Here is a 20,499-nt window from a genome sequence, read left to right as displayed (position 1 = left end):
ACATGTCAAATGTGGTCAAGAAATGGGTAATTGAGCTGCAAGAATTTGAGTTCTCTTTTCTAGTGGAAGATAGTACAAGGGCTACCCTAGCTGATTTGTTGACCTACAAGGAGAATCCCCTTATTGTTAAGGAAGAGGTGGTGAGAAAGGTAGTTGAAGAAGTGCCACAGATCAGCAATGCACATGTGTTGTTCTTTGATGGTTCATACAGAAAGAGCCATGATGCAGCTTCAGGGGGTATAGCACTTTATGATCCAGAGGGGAAGCTAGTATGCAAGAGAGGGTTCAAATTGGATGCTCATAGTAACAATGAGGCTGAATATGCTACTTTGGAAGCCGGATTACACATTTGTTTGAAGCATGGGGTTCAAAGGTTGAGCATAAAAGGTGATGCCTTGTTAGTGGTGAAGCAAGTGCTGGGTGTGTGGAAGAGCAAGAACACCTCATTGAAGGAAATGTGCTTCAGAATTAAAGGCCTTTTAAAAAAGTTCGAAGCATGGAGCATCAGACACATTGAATGTGCTCTAAATGGAGAGGCACAAGAAGCAGCTCAAGGCATGATTGGGGAGCTATTTGTGTTGAGGACCACTTTACCTCTTTATCATGGCCGGGAAAGTTTGGCTCAAGAAGAGGAGTTTTTGCTAACAGGAATCATTCCAAAGGAGATTCAGAAGTCTAAGAAGTATGGCTTTGTGCGTAGAGCATACAGGTACAAATTTATTGGTGATGTTTTATACATGAAAGGGGCTGATCTCGTGTTGAGACGTGTACCTTGGTGGGAGGAGCTTTACAGAGTGTTGGAAGAGAATCATGAAGGCGCATGTGGTGGCCATTTTTCTCTAAAGATCACCTTGCATAAGATTTTGCAAGAGGGGTATGTATGGCCTAGTTTGCACAAGGATGTTCACCATTGGTGTAGGTCTTGCAATAGGTGTCAAGCATTTGGGAAGAGAGTGTTGAAGCCAGAGCTACGAAAAACCATTATGGCGTTTGATGTGTTTGAAAAGTGGGGGATTGATGCAATAGGCCCGTTACCTATCACGAGCAGGGGCAAAAGCTATATCTTGACGGCAGTGGACTATCTCTCTAGATGGGCAGAGGCTATAGCAGTAAAATAGATCACTGCAAAGGATGTGGAAAAATTTGTGTATGATGAAATATGTTGCAAGTTTGGGGTGCCATGATTTAGAGCTAAACTGCTAGACTTCTTATGCGCAAAGATGAAGATTATGCACCAGCATACCACTCCTTATTACCCACAGTGTAATGGCTTAAATGAAAGATTCAATGGTGAGTTGGTAGAAATTACGTGTTCGGAAATAATGGACGTCCAACCCCAATAGAGACCGACCAGTTGGAAAAAAGACAAGCAAAAAAAGGTCTCTTTCTTCCCATTGATTCCACTTCAAGTTTTATGCTATCAGTCAAGATCCATGTACCGGGTAGGCACATGGATTGTGAAGCATTACTAGATTCAGGTGCAACGGCGTGCTTCGTGGACAAAGAATTTGCAAAAGAACAAGGCATGCCACTTGTGGAAAAGTCTAATCCAGCAACTGTAAAAGTCATTGATGGTTGTCCCCTCGCTTCAGGGGATGTCAGGTATGAAACTCGCCCCATAGAAGTAACATTGCAGGAGCATGTTTCAAGAATAGCGTTCAATATTATACAAAGCCCAATCAGTCCAATTGTTATTGGGCTACTGTGGCTTGAATTACATAATCTTGACATCTATTGGAGGGCTTGGAGAATTGAACCACGAAAAGTCCAAAAGAAGAAGGGAAGGCATAATATGCCTATATATCTTGGAGCCAAGGTCCATGCGTGCAGCCAAAAAGTATCCAACTTTCCTGATATTTGCAACACCAACCGACACGTGGACAACAAAAATCATGGAGGCATTGCCACATCAATATCAAGATTAGAATGATGTTTTTGAGAAGAAGAATGCAGACTTGTTACCGGAGCATCGACCGTATGATTGTGCTATAGAGCTTCAGGAGGGAACCCAACCCCCTTTTGGCCCAATATACAAGCTATCTTAAGATGAATTGGTAGAATTACGGAAAAATATTGATGAGAATCTTGCTAAGGGGTTCATACGGCATTCAAAGTCCCCAGCAGGAGCTCCAATACTCTTTGTAAAAAAGGACGGAACTCTCCGGATGTGCGTGGATTATAGGGGCCTAAACAAGATCACCGTCAAGAATCGCTATCCCCTTCCCTTGATCCCAGAGCTTCTTGAGCTCCTTGGCAAGGCAAGAATATTTACAAAAATAGATCTTCATGGTTCTTCATGGTTCGGACAAGGTATGGCCACTTTGAATATACTGTCATGCCATTTGGTCTTACAAATGCCCCAACTATTTTTCAAATTTAATGAACGATATCTTTCGAGAGTATTTGGATTATTTTGTGGTAATATATTTGGATAATATCTTGATATTTTCCAAGGATCAAGAAGAGCATGAGCACCATGTAAGATTAGTGCTTGAAAAGCTTCGTGCATCCGGGTTATATGCAAAGTTGGAGAAGTGCTCTTTTCATCAATTTAAGGTGGAATTTCTTGGTTATGTAATTTCGGAAAAGGGAATCTCCATGGATCCAAAGAAGGTTCAAACCATCCTTGATTGGGAGACACCCACCTCGGTAAGAGATTTTCAATGTTTCCTCGAATTTGTATATTTTTATCGTATCTTTATACAGGGATACTCCAAGGTGGTTACAGCACTCACAAGGTTGACGGGCCATAATAAGTTTGTCTGGGACTCAGAGGCCGCAAAATCATTTCAGACTCTCAAGCACGCTTTCACGACTGCATCCATTCTAATTCACGCAGATCCTTGGCAAAGCCTTTCATCCTAGAAACAGACGCTTCAGATTTTGCCCTTGGCGCTATTCTATCCCAAGTAGGAGAGGATGGTCAAGTACATCCAGTGGCTTTTCATTCCCGCAAGTTCTCAGCTGTAGAAATCAATTATGAAATCCATGACAAAGAGCTCTTAGCAATCATCGACTCCTTGGACACTTGGCGTCACCTACTTGAAGGAGCTCCTCATATGAAATCCATGACAAAGAGCTCTTAGCAATCATCGACTCCTTGGACACTTGGCGTCACCTACTTGAAGGAGCTCCTCATTGTCTATAAAGATCACAAGAATTTGGAATACTTCATGACATCCCGTGTCTTGAATCGTCGCCAAGCCAGGTGGAGTGGTATCCTATCAAGGTTTGATTTTCTTATCTCTTATAGACCTGGCCGTCAACAAGATAAGCAAGATGCCTTATCAAGAAGATCCTACCTTGCACCTAGAGAAGGCGACACAACATTTGATCAACAAGAGTCAGTGATTTTGAAACCTGAGCAGCTTAAGCTAAACGCCACCATGAGCCAAGCTCCTGAAGATTCTACTTTTCTTTCTAAGGTGAAGACGCAAATTGCCAAAGACCCACTTGCTCAGAATATTAGACAACAACTACAAGAACAAGAGGTTAATGAGCTGGACTTTCAAGAAATTGATGGAATAATTTACTATAAGGGTCTTCTCTATATTCCACCAGGACTAACACGCTTCGAGGTACTTTAGAAAATGGCATGATCTTCCATCAGAGCAGGGCATTTTGGGGTTAATAAGACAATTGAGCTTCTCTCCCGTGACTTTTGGTGGCCTCAAATGTGGAAGCTTGTCAAGGAGTATGTAGGCACTTGTGACACTTGCAATAGATCAAACGCTTCTCGTCAACGTCCTCATGGATTACTCCATCCCTTGCCCATTCCACCAAACCATGGTCATCCATCTCCATGGATTTCATTGGAGAGCTACCATTGTCACAAGGATTTGACTCCATTTTAGTAGTCGTGGATCGGTTTACAAAAATGGCACAATTCATTCCAACCACTAAAACCATCACCAACGAAGGTACGGCCAAACTCTTTCTACAGCATATCTATCGTTATCACGGATTACCGGATGACATAGTTTCTGATCGAGGCCCACAATTCATCTCTAGCTTTTGGAAAAGCTTATTCAAGCTACTCGGAGTACAAATCAACCTCTCCTCAGCCAATCACCCACAAAGTGATGGACAAACAGAGAGAGTAAATCCAGTTTTGGAATAGTATCTCCACTGTACTATCAATTATCACAGGATAATTGGGTCGAGCTCCTACCGCTAGCAGAATTCTCCTATAATAACAGTTTTCATGCCTCCACCCGTCACACTCCGGCATTCTTTGCTAATTAAGGTCAACATCCCAAATAGGATATCCACAGACACTATCAAGTCAAGAATCTAGCTGCTATTCATCTTACACAACAATTATCTGCAATTCACAAAGAACTTACAATTCATATCAAAGAAGCTCAATCCAAGTATAAGGAAAGTGCAGATCTCTATTGCATGCAGCATCCAAAATACAAAGAAGGGGATAAAGTGTGGCTCCTTCGGCGTGATCTACGTTCATCTCGTCCCTGTCAAAAGCTTGATTATCGAAGGCTTGGGCCGTTTAAAATTATCAGTCAAGTCAATCCAGTCACCTATCGACTCCGATTGCCCTCATCCATGAAAATCCATCCGGTCTTTCATGTCTCAGTCCTAGAACCTTGTCACACATCTAAGATCCCAGGAAGAGCCCTACAAGCACCTCCTCCGGTTGAGATTCAAGGACACGACGAAAATAAGTTTGAGAAAGTCCTAGATTCTCGAGTTTCGCGTGGTAGGTTACAGTACTTGGTGCATTAGAAAGGCTATGGTGTCAGTGAACGAACCTGGGAACCAACACACAATCTTCAGCATGCATCTCTCAAAGTCTAAGAGTTCCATCAACAGTATCCATGGAAGCCCCAATCAACGAACACCACTGCTCCTCGTGGAACTCGTCGCTAGAGGAGGGGGTAATGTCATGGATGCTTGAGAGTCAGTCTCGCTGCCTGCATCATCGCCTACATCATCACTAGGAATCTAGAAGGATCTAAAAGATTCTAGAAGGTTCTAAAAGTATGAAGGAGATTCTAGAAGATTCTAGAAGGTTCTTAAGGTATAAAGGAGATTCTAGAAGTTTCTAGAAGCTTGGAGAAGATTCCAAAAGAATCTAGAAGTTTTTGGAAAGCTCTAGAAAGTTGAAGAAGGATCTAGAAGGTTCTAGAATAACTAGAAGGATCAAGAAGTTTCTAGAAGCTTGGAGAAGATTTCGAAAGAATCTAGAAGTTTTTGGAAAGCTCTAGAAAGTTGAAGAAGAATCAAGAAAGTTCTAGAAGATTCTAACCTCCTCAAGAAGAACCTAGAAAGTTCTAACCTCCTCAAGTAACCTCCTCAAGCACTAGTATAAATAGGGGTCTTGGGCCACAAGCCTCTCCTCCTATGAAGGAATCCCTCTTCTAGTTCTTATGTTCAAGTCTTGTCCTTGCAATCAAGCCTTGTCTTGTACTCAAGTCATGTAACCCAAGTCTTGTATCGAGCTCTCTTAATAAAGTATTAAGTCTTGTAATCAATATTAATCTATCCTCAAATCCAAGTTCATGTACATTGTGAGCGCCTCCTCTTGCTCTCTTCTAGCTCTATACGCGCTCATACCATAATGTGGGAAACATCAAGTATTGGGTTCTCAAGAAGTACCTTTTTGATACATTGGTGACACCGGTTCTTCTATATGGAGTTGAAGTGTGGGGTGGGAGCAACTTAAAGTCTACTGGGAAAGAGTTTGAGAATGTCCAAAAGCGTTTTCTTACAAACTTTCTCCATGTTAAGACACAATTCGTTTCTCACAGTTTGGCAATTCAAGTTATGTATTACAATACTCAATGCACTATACACATGTTTACTTTATTCCTAGGTGGTTGATGTGAATCTACATACACTTATATATCACATACCAATGGTCTCCTTTGCATAACAGTTCCGTAGCACATAAGAGAAAATTAAAACGCTTAATTTGGAGTAATAATAGACATGCGGTTCTTTTTTTAAAGTTCGTCTCAATGTCGTGAAATTTGACCATTTTATAGACAACTATAGAGGTAATTAATAATCATATGCTCAATCCTTCTTAAAAAACATTCCAATGCACTTTGGACTTTGTTTACTTCAATGCTGGATGCTTGATGACAATCTGCATATGTTCTGTTATGTTCTATAGCAATGCCCACCAACCTATAGTTGTTCTATATATCATAAAATCTAATATCTAACCAACCCAAATGATTTTATCATATTAAACTGATCATTTAATGTGGGAGAATAAATGGGACCAAGGGTTAAGACATAGACATGTGCTTATAGATCTATATCAACAAGGGGCCAATGGTAAAGGGGCCAAAATGAGAGATGGTCTATCAAAGAGCAAGGCTAACCAATGGAACATAAAGACCTTAGGGTTAGCTTCATTGAAGACCTCCATTAGTTAGTGTAAAAGTCCTTTGACCTTAGGTAAGCTAGCCCCAAGCTTGAGGTGAGACCTACAAGAGGGGGGATGAAAGAGAACACCCACACACTCACTCAAGGCAAGATTGGTACAAACAAAGCAAAAGGAACACTTGTCAAGTTCCTCCTCATGTTGCCCTCATGGTGTGCTTGAAGCCTATTGGTTGGCCACCCAAGGGGTTCAATGATAATTTAGAAGATTTAATTAATTGTTTTAGCATTTATCAAGTCCTCTCTCTCAAAGGGGAAAGGGGGACACTTGTTCCAAGGGTACCCTTGTTACTTGATTTACCTCCTGCTTTTGATTGGCTAGGCCTGGAGGGGTCAAATGAGCTTCAAGCATGAGCTACAAGGGGGGCTCGACCAAGGAAGCTAGGGGTCTGCTTAGGGTGTATACTCTCCCACACACACTCATTGTGTGAAATGCAAAGTGCAAGAGCTCCCTCTCCTTCTCCAAGCAAGTAGAGAGTTTTGAGAGCCTACACCAACACTCTTGGCTATGTAATGCAAATCCAACCAAGAGCCATGCTTCAATTCTTAAGCTTTCCATCTTCTCCATCTTCATTACTATGCTATTATGTATGCTAGCAAAAAGAGTGATGATAAGTGAGGAACTAATTCTTTCTCCTATGAAATTTTTCTTCGTCCTCTTCCCTACCCTTATTCCCTGCTAGGTCTCTTCACCTTCGAACGTGTTTGAGGTCTTGGGACCGAGGCTTGGGATAGTTAATGCTTTCTTCAAAGTTTATGCTATGCTTGTGATGCATGAAGCTTTCCATCTTCATAGCATCACATAGGTCCCAAGGCACAAAAAGATTGTATCGTAACAAGTCTCTCTTGATGGGAGAAATCATAATACAAATGCCTATTGGAGGGGGGACCGGCTCCTCAGCTATTGTCATGTTCTCTAAATTCTCTCTCTTGCAAAAGTATTGTTCATGCCAAGTTAACTAAATGATATGTTTATGTTTCTACTATCAATTATCTTCACCAGGTATGCTCATGAAGTAATTTCACGAAAGTACTCTCTCTAATTTCCGCTACTCTCAAGTTAATAGGCGAATTCCATTACATTAGTATCAGAGCATTTGGTTTCTCTTTTCTTTCTAATATATTTGAAGCAATTCTTTTAATAAAAAAAAGAGATAGTATATACTAACCTCAACAGCATATTAACACTTCATCTCTAGTGGACGCATGGAAGCTTTCTAAAATTTAACTTTTTGAAGACGAAGAGTTGGTATATTATTAAGGTTAGTAGCCTCAAACAAAATGCCATTGGTGGCATTTTGCAATAGAGGAGTCAAAGCAAGGTCGTCATGAGTGACGGTTGCCAATGCCTGAGAGAGAAGCATGCTATCACGCGCATGACAACACCAACAAGCATCCTTGGTATACCTTGATAGGTTAGAATTGATTCTAGGAGTTGTAAGAGAGGATAAAATAATCACCAAAGAGAGAGAGAGAGAGAGAGAGAGAGAGAGAGAGAGAGAGAGAGAGAGAGAGAGAGAGCTCTCCCTCTTGTCTCGCTCCTTGGCTTTCTCTCCTTATGTCCCAAAAGTCAAAAGTTTTTACTATGTTAGTAGTAGAAACTTACTATTATTATGAAAATAGAAACTCATTTTTTTTTCAATTTTGAAGCGCTAGGTAAAATCCCCAGGTCAAGGACAACCAAAATGTGCAGAGCCGCGTGAAAGCTATTGAGAGCGATTTCACGGTTGGAGTGGTGTAGGAGGTGCGCAGACGAGTTCTCTTTTTAGCAAAATAGGCGTCTTCAATTGTGACATAGCACACAGATTTTCGGCTTCATTCGTGCAAACTTCGAGGCAAAAAACATCTTTAAAGTGTTAAGACCACACGCGAGCAAGAAAAGGGACGATAGTGATCAGGGGTTGAACAAGTTTCCACCAATGGGTCGCTGATTTGGACCATCTACCCAAAACAATTTGTACATTTTTTTAGGGGGGGATTCGTCCTACTTCCAGTGATGATTGTCCCTCCTTGGAACAACATAACCTTGAAGTTTGCCTGAAAAAACTACAAACCCAAGATTTGGTCCTTCTACTCACTTTACCTGCACAGTCTGTACTCCTATACATGAATTCCTTAACATTAACTCAATCCATGCAGCCAACGGGTTTCAAAACGCGAATTGAGGGGGGGAGAAGCACGTTCCAAGCAGGGAGTGGCGGTAGGGCAGGAACTTCCGTCTTCTCAGCTCCTGGGCACGGACCCTCTACTGTTGGCAGTGCTGCGCGTGGGGCGACATTGGGCCTCCTTTGCACGCCTCCTGTTGGCAAAGCTGGGCGGCGCCCATCGGGCCCTGGGGAGATGGAGAGCGTCAAACATGCAGGGGATGCCGCAGGGCCAACGAAAGCGCTGCTTGTACTCTTGCTCTTCCACTGGCCCTAGTCTTTCTCTCGCTTCTTCGACATTGTGGCGCTGCCACTGCTGAACATAGAGGATCGCCTTCGTGACTCTACATTGCCATCATCATGCAGACCCCTATTCTCTGCTACATCATGGTAATTAGTCATGTGGCTCAGCTCATCACGCATCTCCGCAGCATGAGAAAAGGAAGGGTCATGATCAGGATGATGATCAACATCTTCTGAGGGACTACTTGTCCCTTTCTTGATGTGGAAAAAATCCCACTTCAAAGACCATCTCCTATCCTTTTTATGATGCTGGGGCGATGAAGAGGATGAGACAGATGCAAGAGAATTGGGGGAGGAAGCATCTGAGGATGACCTACAAGCCCAGACTCCCAAATTCATGTCCACAGCGCGACCGATGTTGCTTCGATGGACGCCAACAAGGGGGGGCAACTGCTTGCATTCCCTTCTCTTGAGCATTAGATTACTCTGATCAAGACTAGTACTGCAAAGTAGATCCTCTTCTAAAATCCCAATCCAGGAACCATCATCTCTACCTGAACGTTGCTGATTTATGTCAATAGAACAACAATAGTTATATCTATGAGGACTCTTATCAGAGTTTGCTACAGTGCCATCCGGCGACACATCCGTGACTGCATGCAAATGATGAATATTGGGGTTAACTGGGTAAATACGGTCTTTTGTACAAGAATATGTGGTGGGCATGAGCATACTAATTGATGCCACACTTTTCCATTGAGGGGAGAGACTGAGAACTTTGGGAGAAGCAGAGGATCATCACTAGGAAGCTCTGAGAGGTCAAACTCAAAGTCCGAGTCATTGGATTCGCAGACTGCAAGGGAAGAGGGAGTAGTTAAAGCCGGCGCCTGGCATTGAAGATGCGTGTCTGCTGATGCATCCATGTTAGCTAGCACAACAACATCAAAGATGCAACCATAGATACTGTGTTAATTCTAATTATGCTTAGTCAAGAAATTGAATGCTCAATCTTAATTAAGTGGCATAGACCACAAGCCAAGGAAAGGAAAGCAGATCAATGAGGCCCCTCTATTAAGTGAAGGCCCCGAAGCTGTATTTAAAGGGTGTGAACAGCTCAAAGGATACTAGCTTGAGATGCAAGATTTGAAAGAAAGGTCCATGGCCTACCAAAATGACTCAGGCGTATACATTACATTATACTGGTCTATTTTGTGTGAATGTCATCCATGACGAGCAGTGATTTCACATATCCTGATTCCTTCCTTTTGGCCTATAGACCTTTTGTGGGCGTGTGTGGACATTTCTTAGTCAATCTTTGCCTTGCCAAATTGTCAAACATGTTCTCCATTTGTTACCTTTCTCACGACCTTGGGCAATAATTTTACTTTCGGTACTCCATGGATACCATTGTGAGGGCTTTCGATAGATTTCGAGCTTGCCTTGAAAAAATTAGGTAGATTTAGTGTAAACTAGTTTATGGCGCCACCTTGAGGAGCAACACTATTTTCAGAACAATAGTTCGGAAGAGTGAGCACTTGTCGGAACAAGGAGAGTATGACATGTAGAGCCATAATCCCTCCTTTTTTTTTAATGGATAGTGTAGATACCAAAAGATGCTTCAAATTTTAGCCCAAAACCAATATGGTTTTGAGTTTGCCCTTTTTTCTATAGTTAGAAAATATTTTAAGCAAGCCCCTAATGGTGATGACTCCAAGAGCTCTTCTCGTGATGGAATCGTAGCAATGTAATATTATGAGTGCTAACCTTACATTTCTCTTTTTTGTAGCAGTTCGGGCATTTCGGCCCGACAGATATAAGCGTACACTTTCGGGCATCACTCGGCTGCAATCGAACCCATATCCCCCGTCACGATGTCGTGCCGCTCCGCTTCCAAGATGAGAAAAATGACAAGAGGATGCAGAGTAAGCTTATTTGATGTCTATATGTTTATTGAGCAGCGACTAGAGCTTGATAACAAGCAAGCTCAATGCTAAATGTATGCCTAATGTGGTGATTTGGCAATGCTTTGTTGGCAATAATTGAGCTCAATATTGGGTTGGTCGATAGTGTAGTCTAGAGAGCAATAAGTGCTCGAGGAGCACCTAGTCTAGAATGTCATCTCTTGCAGTGCATCGAAAGCGGGGTATGCTGTCGGAGTTGTGGATGGCATTATGGTGGTCAATATATATGCCTAATGTGGTGGTTGGCAATAATGGAGCGGCGGAAATGTTTTGGTGGTTGTGTACACGAAGTTGATACTTATCCGGTTTTTGATGCACTTCGAAGAGCACACTAAGTGCTAGAGAGGCTTCCCATCCGGGATGCAGATTCTTGGAATGCTTTTGTATATATGTATATATACCAAATGTGGTACAATTACGAAAGAATGTTAAGTTTTTTATGAGCTTTATGTCTCAAATATGGTGAGAAGCAATGCCTTGGTTGATGTGTATGCCAAAATTGGTGTATTATTTAGGTTAAAGGGCCGCCCAAGGGGGTGTGTCCGCTCAAATCAAAGCCTAAAGAGCCGTCCAAGCTGGTAGTGTGGCCGCCCAAGGTTGAATTTGATGGCCACCCAAGGGGCTTAATGTGTGTGAAGAGAAGGGAAAATAAAAGAGGGTGATGGAGCAAAGCAGAGGGTAGAAAACACATGGGAGAGAGGAAGAGCTCACAGTGAGCTCTACGATGTCGGATGACGATGATCATGAAGCAGAAGATGAAGAGCATGTACGCTTGCATAGTGGGTTGATTGTGAATGAATCCAAGACAAACGTTATGCTTTTGAAAACCAACCATAAGGAGAAGCCATGCATTGTGTAAAACAATGAGACACTTGAAGTTGTTGAGAGATTTAAGTATTGTGGCCTTAAGGTTCCATCCAATTACAAGTGTCATGAATGTGCTATGCGTCGTTTGGAAGTGGGAAAGAAAGCATATTATGCATTTGAGAACATGTGTAATGCGGGAAACATCAAGTGTTGGGTTCCTAAGAAGTACCTTTTTGATGCATTGGTGACACCGGTTCTTCTTTATGCAGTTGAAGTGTGGGGTGGGAGCATCTCAGAGTCTACTTCGAAAGAATTTGAGAATGTAAAAAAGCATTTTCTTACAAACTTTCTCCATGTTAATACACAATTCATTTCTCACAGTTTGGCAATTCAAGTTATGTCAATAGGAAGAGGTTGTGGTGTAGGAGAGCCTCTTTATTTGCCATGAGCTTATGGAGGTGATTAGGAATTTGACAAATAGGTGCACTCCATGTGTGCAAGAATGGTGGGTGTGTAAGAGATGTGTAAGAGTGATCAACGAATGCACTTTTCTCCCCAAAAAGGAGGTGAAAAATTTTATGATTTTCGCTCTTCCAGAACTCCCACATATGATCTCCGATTTGAGCGGAGATCATAGATCTACAATCTACACGTCGAGCTCTTTCCATAGATATGTTACATTATCGGCTTGATTTTAAATTCCATTTTGGGGAGAAACTTTGAATTCAAATAAATTAGCCGTCTTGCCTATTTGAATTCAAAAATTTTTCTTTGATTAATGTGTGAATACTAAAGGTTTGACGTCCTTAAACTGCCAAATTAAGAGGCCCTCCTAGACCCCATTCTCTTCCTAATGGTATTAAAATACTCAATGCACTATAGCCATGTTTACTTAATTCCTAGGTGGTTGATGTGAATCTACATACACTTATATATCACATTCCAATGTTCTCCTTTGCATAATTAACCATTCTGTAGCACATAAGAGAAAATTGACTACGCTTAATTTGGAGTAATAAATAGACATGCGATTCTTTTTTTAAAGTTCGTTTCAATGCCGTTGATAGCCGACTTTCGAAAATCAAAGAAAAAAGGAAAAAAAAACTTATCTCCCCCCCACCCTCCCCACTCTCATTACCCCCCCCCCCGTAGCTTATTTGTAAAGAATGAGGATGCAAAAGAGCTACACAAGACAAGCACAAAGCACACAGAGATGGAAAGCTTCTTCTTCTTCTTCTTCACAGAAAAGAGAGTACAAAATGACTAAGTGCTAAAGCTGAAAAGTAGCACATATGTACATGCGGTCACTAAGTGTGAACTCGCTAGAAGCGTACTATGCTGGCACTATATGTGTAGTCCAACTGTAGAATCACTAGCAGAGATCCTCCGTGTCGGTCACCTAACGCGCCAGTGAGTAAATGCCGTAAGCGGCCAAGACCCGTAGTGGATGCCAGCTCAAGGTGTAGAGCTCGACATCTCAACACTCCCCCTCGAGCTCTGCATGTCGCAGAGTCCAAGCATAGTCCGGAAACGTCGAAGCTTCTCAGCTCCGAGGACCTTGGTAAAGATATCCGCTATCTGCTCCTCTGTGCTGACGTAGACCAAGTTGATGTCGCCCGCCAACACTCGCTCTCGAGCGTAGTGGTAATGGACCTCTATGTGTTTGGTCCTGGCATGGAACACTGGGTTCCTAGCCAACTGCATGCTGCTGAGGTTGTCACAATGGATGAAAATCTGCTGGTCCACCTACACTCCCAAGTCCTCAAGTAATGTGCGTAGCCAAGCTACCTCGCACGCCGCAACTGTTGCACCTCTGTACTCGGCCTCTGTGCTCGATAAAGCAACCGTAGGCTGCTTTTTGCTGCTCCAAGTAACAGCAGCACTCCCAAAAGAGAACCTGAAGCCACTCGTAGATCTCCTATCAACAATGCTACCTACCCAATCTGCATCTGTATACCCATACAATGCTAATGGTGCATCTGCTACATAGAACAATGTGTAGTCAAGAGTACCTTGCACATACCTAAGTTTGCGTCGTACTCCATCCAAATGTGGCTTCCTCGGAAGCTACATGAACTGACTCTCCAAGCCTACTGTGTAGCTCAAGTGTGGCCTCGTGATAGTCAAGTAGATTAGACTACCCACAATCTTCCTGTACATGTTGACATCCTCAGCAACATCACCCTTATCTGCACTCAGCTTTGCATTCACATCCAAGGGAATAGAAATTGGCTTACAATCATCCATACCATACTTTGACAACATGTCCAAAGCATATTGTCTCTGTGATAGCCATACACCCTCTGGAGTCCTGATCACCTCAATGACAAAAAAGTAGCACAACTCGCCTAAATCTTTCATTTCAAACTCCTGTTTGAGAAGACCCTTCACATGGTCAATCTCCATAGCATTGTCACCAACAATAATAAGGTCATCTACATATATGGTAATGACCACAATCCCCACATCACTCTCACGTACATAGAGTGAATGATCAGCATGAGCTCTCCTTAAACCAATACTGACAAGATACTTGGAAATCCTGTCATACCATGCTCTAGAGCCCTGCTTCAAACCATAAAAGCTTTGAGAAGTCTGCATACATAATCTGGGTAACCTGGATCGACATAACCAGGTGGCTGATCCATATACACTTCCTCTTGAAACTCACCATTGAAGAAGGCATTCTTTACATCCATTTGATGCATAATCCATCCTCTAGATGCAGCCACTGCTATGACAGCTCTCACAGTCGTCATCTTTGCCACTGGAGCAAAGGTCTCCTCATAGTCTATGCCATACGTCTGTGCATAACCCTTTGCGACTAGCCTTGCCTTGTGACGCTCAATGTTACCATCAGCCTTATGCTTGGTTTTATACACCCATTTACAGCCAATAGCTTTCTTGCCACTTGGCAATGGCACCAACTCCCATGTGTCGTTTGCTTCCAATGCAGCCATCTCTTCATTCATTGCATCATCCCAATGCACATTTCCAACTGCATCCTCAAAACATGTGTGCTCCACATTTTGTATCACCTTAGCCATGTAGGCTTGGTGATGTGCTAGATACCCATCATAAGTCAATTTCTGAACTGGATTTCTGACTCTATTAGATCTGCGCGGTCCTGGGTCACTCCTTTGCCCTCTAGCATCTTCTTGTACTTTCCTTACACCAAGTGTCCTGACAGCCGGAATTCCAAATTCCTCATCAAGACTTTGTTCAGAACCATCTGAATCCATGTCTACATGTGAAAAACCTGATGATGTATCAGACATAAAGGGAGGTTCATCAACCTTTTCCTTTCCTTTTCGTGATACATTCCCTGTACCTGTTGGTGGAGTAACCTGCGTACATAGTCTACCATTCCATGGTTTCTCAACAGATCCACGAGAAGAGGACTCTTGTGGTCCACTGAAAACCTGTGACTGTGGCCTCACATTTTGTACAACCACATCATCTTTTACATCAGCCCCAATAGTGCCATGTGCATTACTGTACCAGCTGCTCATCTCATCAAAGACTACATCTCTGCTCACTCGTAATTCTCGTGTAGTAGGATTGTAGCACCTGTACCCCTTTTGTTCAAGGGAATATCCCACAAGAATACATTTCTCTGCTTTAGGATCCAATTTCCTACGCAACTCATCTGGTACATGCACGTAAGCTATGCAGCCAAACACTTTCAAGTGTGCCAAATCAGGCTTTGTACCTGTAAACTCTTTCTCAGGTGTTACATCATGCACCGTAGCTGTAGGTGTCTTGTTCATAATGTACACAGCTGTATTTACGGCTTCAGCCCAGAAATGATGAGGCATGTTCTTCTCATTCATCGATGCACGTGCAACCTCTGCAATGTGCCTGTTTTTCCTTTCTACGACCCCATTCTGTTGTGGAGTATATCTGCATGTAAACTGCTTGCGTATACCATGCATTCGCAGAAAATCTGAAAAATCATTGCAGAAGTACTCTCCCCCTCCATCTGACCTCAATGTTTTGATTTGCATATCTGTCTCCTTCTCAATCATGACTTTGAAGTCTTGAAAGTGACCAAACACTTCACTTTTGTTACGCATCAAGTAGACCCATACTTTCCTTGTATGGTCATCAATGAAAGAGACATAATACCTGCAACCATGTATACTTGCAGTATCGGTTGGACCCCAAACATCTGTGTGCACCACCTCAAGTGGATTTTTACATACATTGCGCTCATGTGGAAATGAGCCCTTTGACTGTTTTCCAAACTGGCATGCTGCACACACTTTATGCATACCATCCACCTTGAATTTGGGCAAACCTTTTACAATCTGTTTTGATTGCATGCTACGCAATCTCTGCTCATTGACATGGCCAATGCGTTTGTGCCAAATGTCAACATCAGCCACAACACCTGTGCCCTGTGCAAATAATGCAGCTTTTACCTCAGGCATGTCTACATTCAGCGTAAACATTGTGCCCACACATTTTCCCTCTGTGATCAGCTTACAGCCATTCTGGAAATCTTCTACGAAACAGCCATTTGGATTGAAGCGAACGTGCAAACCCTGCTCAACCATTTGTCCAACAGAAACAAGATTCTTTGTAATGTTTGGGACATGAAGTATATCTGCTAAGTACTTTGATTTCCCACTCTTCGTATTTAGAGGTATGTCCCCTACATGAGCAATTGGGTGAGCTGTGTCATCTCCTGTCTGCACATAGCCTGACACATCTGGTTTGCGCATATCTCTAAACTACTCTCCACGAGACGTCATGTGATTAGAGGCACCTGAATCCACATACCAAACATCATCTTGGGTGGAATTCTCTGCAGTCATTGTATTCATTACATGCTGCATAACAAACATGCGCTCGTTTTTGCTGTCATCTGCATCTCTGCTAGTAGATGCATAGTTGCCCTGTTCTCTCTTTCCACTTGCTTTTCCCTTTGGACAGTCACGTGACATGTGACCTCTTTCACCACAAGTCCAACATTCTCTGCTATCTGGAGTATGTTGCTGCCTGCTTGATCCTGCACCACAACCTCTTTGACTCCCCCTGCCTTGAGACTAGTTTTCCCTGTCACCTGTATTGTTTTGATTTGATTGACCTTCCAGAAATTGGCCCCTGCAACCCCTTGTGCCTCGACCACGACCTCTACCTCTACCTCTGTTGGAGTTAGAATAGAAGGCCTGTTCAGAATTATTTCTGCCATGAGAAGAAGATGTGTCAAGGTTCTTCTCCTAAAAAATAAGCATAGAAATCAAATCTTGGAACACGGGGATGTCGTCTCTTGTATTCATGGAAGACCTAAAATGTACATACTCATCTCCTAGACCATCCAAGCATGCACGGACAATGTCATCGTCTTCCATTGAGACTTTAATAGATCCAAGAGCCTCAATGGTACTCTTGATCTTCAAGGCATAATCATTGATTGAGAGGTTGTTCCTCTTAACCTGATTTAGCTCCGACTTTAGTTGAAGTTTCCTGGCCTTGGTGTTCACCTCGAACACTTTGCTTAAGTTTCTCCATGCAATGGCGGGGGTTTGAGTATCCTGTAGATAGCCCATCATGCCATTTGTGATGCTCATAGAAAGCCAATACATCACTTTGCTCTGGCCTTGTTGCCAGTCCCTCAAAGCTTTCCTTTGTTCTGCTGTAGCATTTGCCTCGGGAATCTCTGGTTCCTTTTCATTGTCTCCTTCTACATAGTCCCAATAACCTTTTCCTTTTAGGAAATTTGTTATTCTGAACTTCCATGCAGGGTAGTTATTTTTCTCAAGCTTTTCAGTAACAATCTGACTGAAACCGTCAGACATCTTGAAGCACCAAGACAAAATAGCTGCAATTTGCAAAAACCTGCAAATCTGTTGAACCTGCTATCATGGTACCTGTAACGCTTTCTACACTCAACGAGTGTCCACAATCAAGCGTACATACAACCACTGTACTTGTACAATAAATCTCTGTATACTGCACTTTGGAGATCTGTTCAGAAACTTGTGCGAAAAACTTGGGCATCTGGTCATGGATTGCAAACGAAGGGATTGTGATGCTCTTGCTCTCTCAGCCTCTCTTGCCTGCACCAGGCTCTGATACCATGTAAAGAATGAGGATGCAAGAGAGCTACACAAGACAAGCACAAAGCACACAGAGATGGAAAGCTTCTTCTTCTTCTTCACAGAAAAGAGAGTACAAAATGACTAAGTGCTAAAGCTGAAAAGTAGCACATATGTACATGCGGTCACTAAGTGTGAACTCGCTAGAAGCGTACTAGGCTAGCACTATAAGTGTAGTCCAACTGTAGAATCACTCGCAGAGATCCTCCGTGTCGATCACCTAACGCGCCAGTGAGTAAATGCCGTAAGCGGCCAAGACCCGTAGTGGATGCCAGCTCAAGGTGTAGAGCTCGACATCTCAACATTATTTTCCCCCCCTGCCCAACGGGCATTGGATAAAATAACACCTGCTCTCTCTTTCTCTCATTTTCCCTACATACCCCTCTCTAATATTCCCTCTCCCTCTCTCCCAATTTACCCCCACTCTTACCCCCCGCCCCCCCCGTGGCCAGGTGCAAGCTTTGAGCACTCACCCCCCGGACCCCTTTGTCGTGCTCCCTCTCTGCGAACCGCATGGAAACCCCCCCCCCCCCCTCCGCTCTCCCGTATTCTTACACTCACCCTTTACATTCCCCCCCACTCATTAAACCCCCCCCCCCCCCCCCCTTGGCCCGCTAATATTCTTTCCCCGACCCCTCTCCCCTCTTCCCCACCCGCTCGCCTCACCCTCCCCTCGGCTCATTCCCTCCCCCTTGACCCGCTAATATATTCCCTCACTCCCACCCATTGACTTGCTTCCCTCCTCTCGTCCTTAAGCTCCCATGCAAGACAGTAGATACTATTCCCTCTCTCTCTCACCCACACATCTCCCCTACCCCACTCCATTGCCCCCCCCCCCCCCCCCCCCCCCTTTCCTTCACTCTCTTGTTCGGCGGCCCACAAGGCGCGGCCCTCATCCCTCTCTCTCCCTCACACTCTCTCTATCTCACACAAGCCTGTGAAGGCACCGCAGAAAATACTCTCTCTCTCTCTCTCTCTCTCTCTCTCTCTCTCTCTCTCTCTCTCTCTCTCTCTCTTATCCAAACACCCTATCCCTCCCTCTCCCTCACAATCTCTCTCTCTCTCAGCCCAACGCCCCCCCCTCTCTCTCTCCCTCTCGGGCGCTCAGATTCCGTGCAGTCCAATCTCCCTCTCTCTCCTTCTCACGGACTGTGGCAGTAGAACCTCACTCTCTCTCTCTACACACACACACACACACACACACCATTGCTCTCCCCCTTTGGCACTGTGCACGAGCCCACAACAACACCCTCTCTCTCTCTCCCACTCGGGCGCTCAGGCCGTAGCACACCATACCCACACACACACACAATACACACACGCAGACCATACCCACACACACACCATACCCACACACACACACACACACACCGCACACACACTCACACTCTCTCTCTACCCCTCATCCCCCCCCCATCCGCCTCGCGCAGTTTTAGCAGGCAGTCGACCGTCAATCATCAACGAAAAAAAATAAAAATAAATAAATAAATATATATATATATTGTATATATATAACCCCTTCCCACGCACGTTTACGGGCACACACATACATATACACACACACACACACACACCCTCATGCACGAGTACATACACACACACACACACACGCATATACACACCGCACCACAAATACAAAAAAAAAAAACAAAGGTTACGACTACGACATTGAAAAATAAAGAAGAAGGATCCAAAGCACGCGCTTCTAACAACAAAAAGAGAAAATGCGCCGAAGGCATGCCCTGGCCGACTCTGAAAAGAAGTACGCTCAACATCGACGCACCGGCAGCACATCATTCGCAACACGCAACCACGATGCCATTCCAGTAATTTATAGGTTATTTTCATCATTATCTTTAGTTTTCACCCAAGCCATTGTAAATTTCCATTTTTTGTAAATATCTACCTCCCAAAACAAAGCAAGGGTCAACCACACCGGGCCCATCACTTGCTTTGTCTCCCCGATTAAGCTTACCCTAACCACAGTGGGACTACCATAATCCAAGCAGCCAACACCTATAAATTGGCACTGAGAGGTCACTATCAAGGGGGGGGGGGGGGGGGGGCAATTCATGAGGAGCCAAGAATTTGGTAGAGTATAGTGGGACGGATTGACACCATAACCATCACGGGAAGGGGGGAGGTTTGTGTGTTGGGTTTTGCCTTGGGAATTGCACCATGCGAAGGAAACCACAGCTATCTCTCGACTCCAATGGTCGATTCACACACGTAGTCACGCTCATGGTAGTAAGTATTCACAATCATTGAGTCGTCTTAGAGAACGCACCAAGTAGGTTGCACCACCTTCTTCCCCTATCTCTCTACCACCACAACATGCCACTTTGTAAATGTTGCAGAAATAATTTCCCCTCACACCCGGAGGGTTTTCATCATTTACAAATTTCTCTCTGTGTGTGTGTGTGTGTGTGTGTGTGTGTGTGTGTGTAAGTTTGCGGTGTTCATATCATCGTGGTTTGCGTCCTAGCCGCTCAAAGCTAGGTGGTGCCCCCTGTCCACTTCACCGTGGCAGGCTCAAGGCACGCCATTCGGTCCCCCGTCGTTTTAGAGGCCGTCGGGGCTCGGGGTCCGCCGTTTTGCATCCGTCATTTGGTGCCCCCATTGAGGAGGGCTTTTCTAAGACCCTTCAATTTACAATGCTGAAAGTGACACCCACTATCAATCATGGACGAATGGTTGAAGGAATTTTCTAACTGGAGGAAGGAAGAAGAGGAGACGAAGGAGGCACTAGCCGCCTTCATTGAGGTGCTACTGCCAGGCTGCAGTGTCGATTTTCACGACGCATGCGAGTGCTACCAATCCACTTCGACA

At 43.8% G+C, this 20,499-nt stretch overlaps 1 pseudogene; it reads right to left on the bottom strand.

Annotated features, from left to right (window-relative positions):
• Positions 1–8,086: 8,086 nt before the first annotated feature.
• LOC147421218 (uncharacterized) lies at positions 8,087–9,856 on the bottom strand (annotated as a pseudogene).
• Between the last annotated feature and the right edge of the window lie 10,643 nt (positions 9,857–20,499).

Source organism: Adiantum capillus-veneris, chromosome 28 (assembly GCF_014529385.1).
Source record: "Adiantum capillus-veneris isolate H3 chromosome 28, ASM1452938v2, whole genome shotgun sequence".
Classification (NCBI taxonomy): Eukaryota; Viridiplantae; Streptophyta; class Polypodiopsida; order Polypodiales; family Pteridaceae; genus Adiantum; species Adiantum capillus-veneris.
The sequence above is the reverse complement of the archived record's forward strand: the minus strand, read 5'-3'. Positions and strand labels throughout refer to the sequence as shown.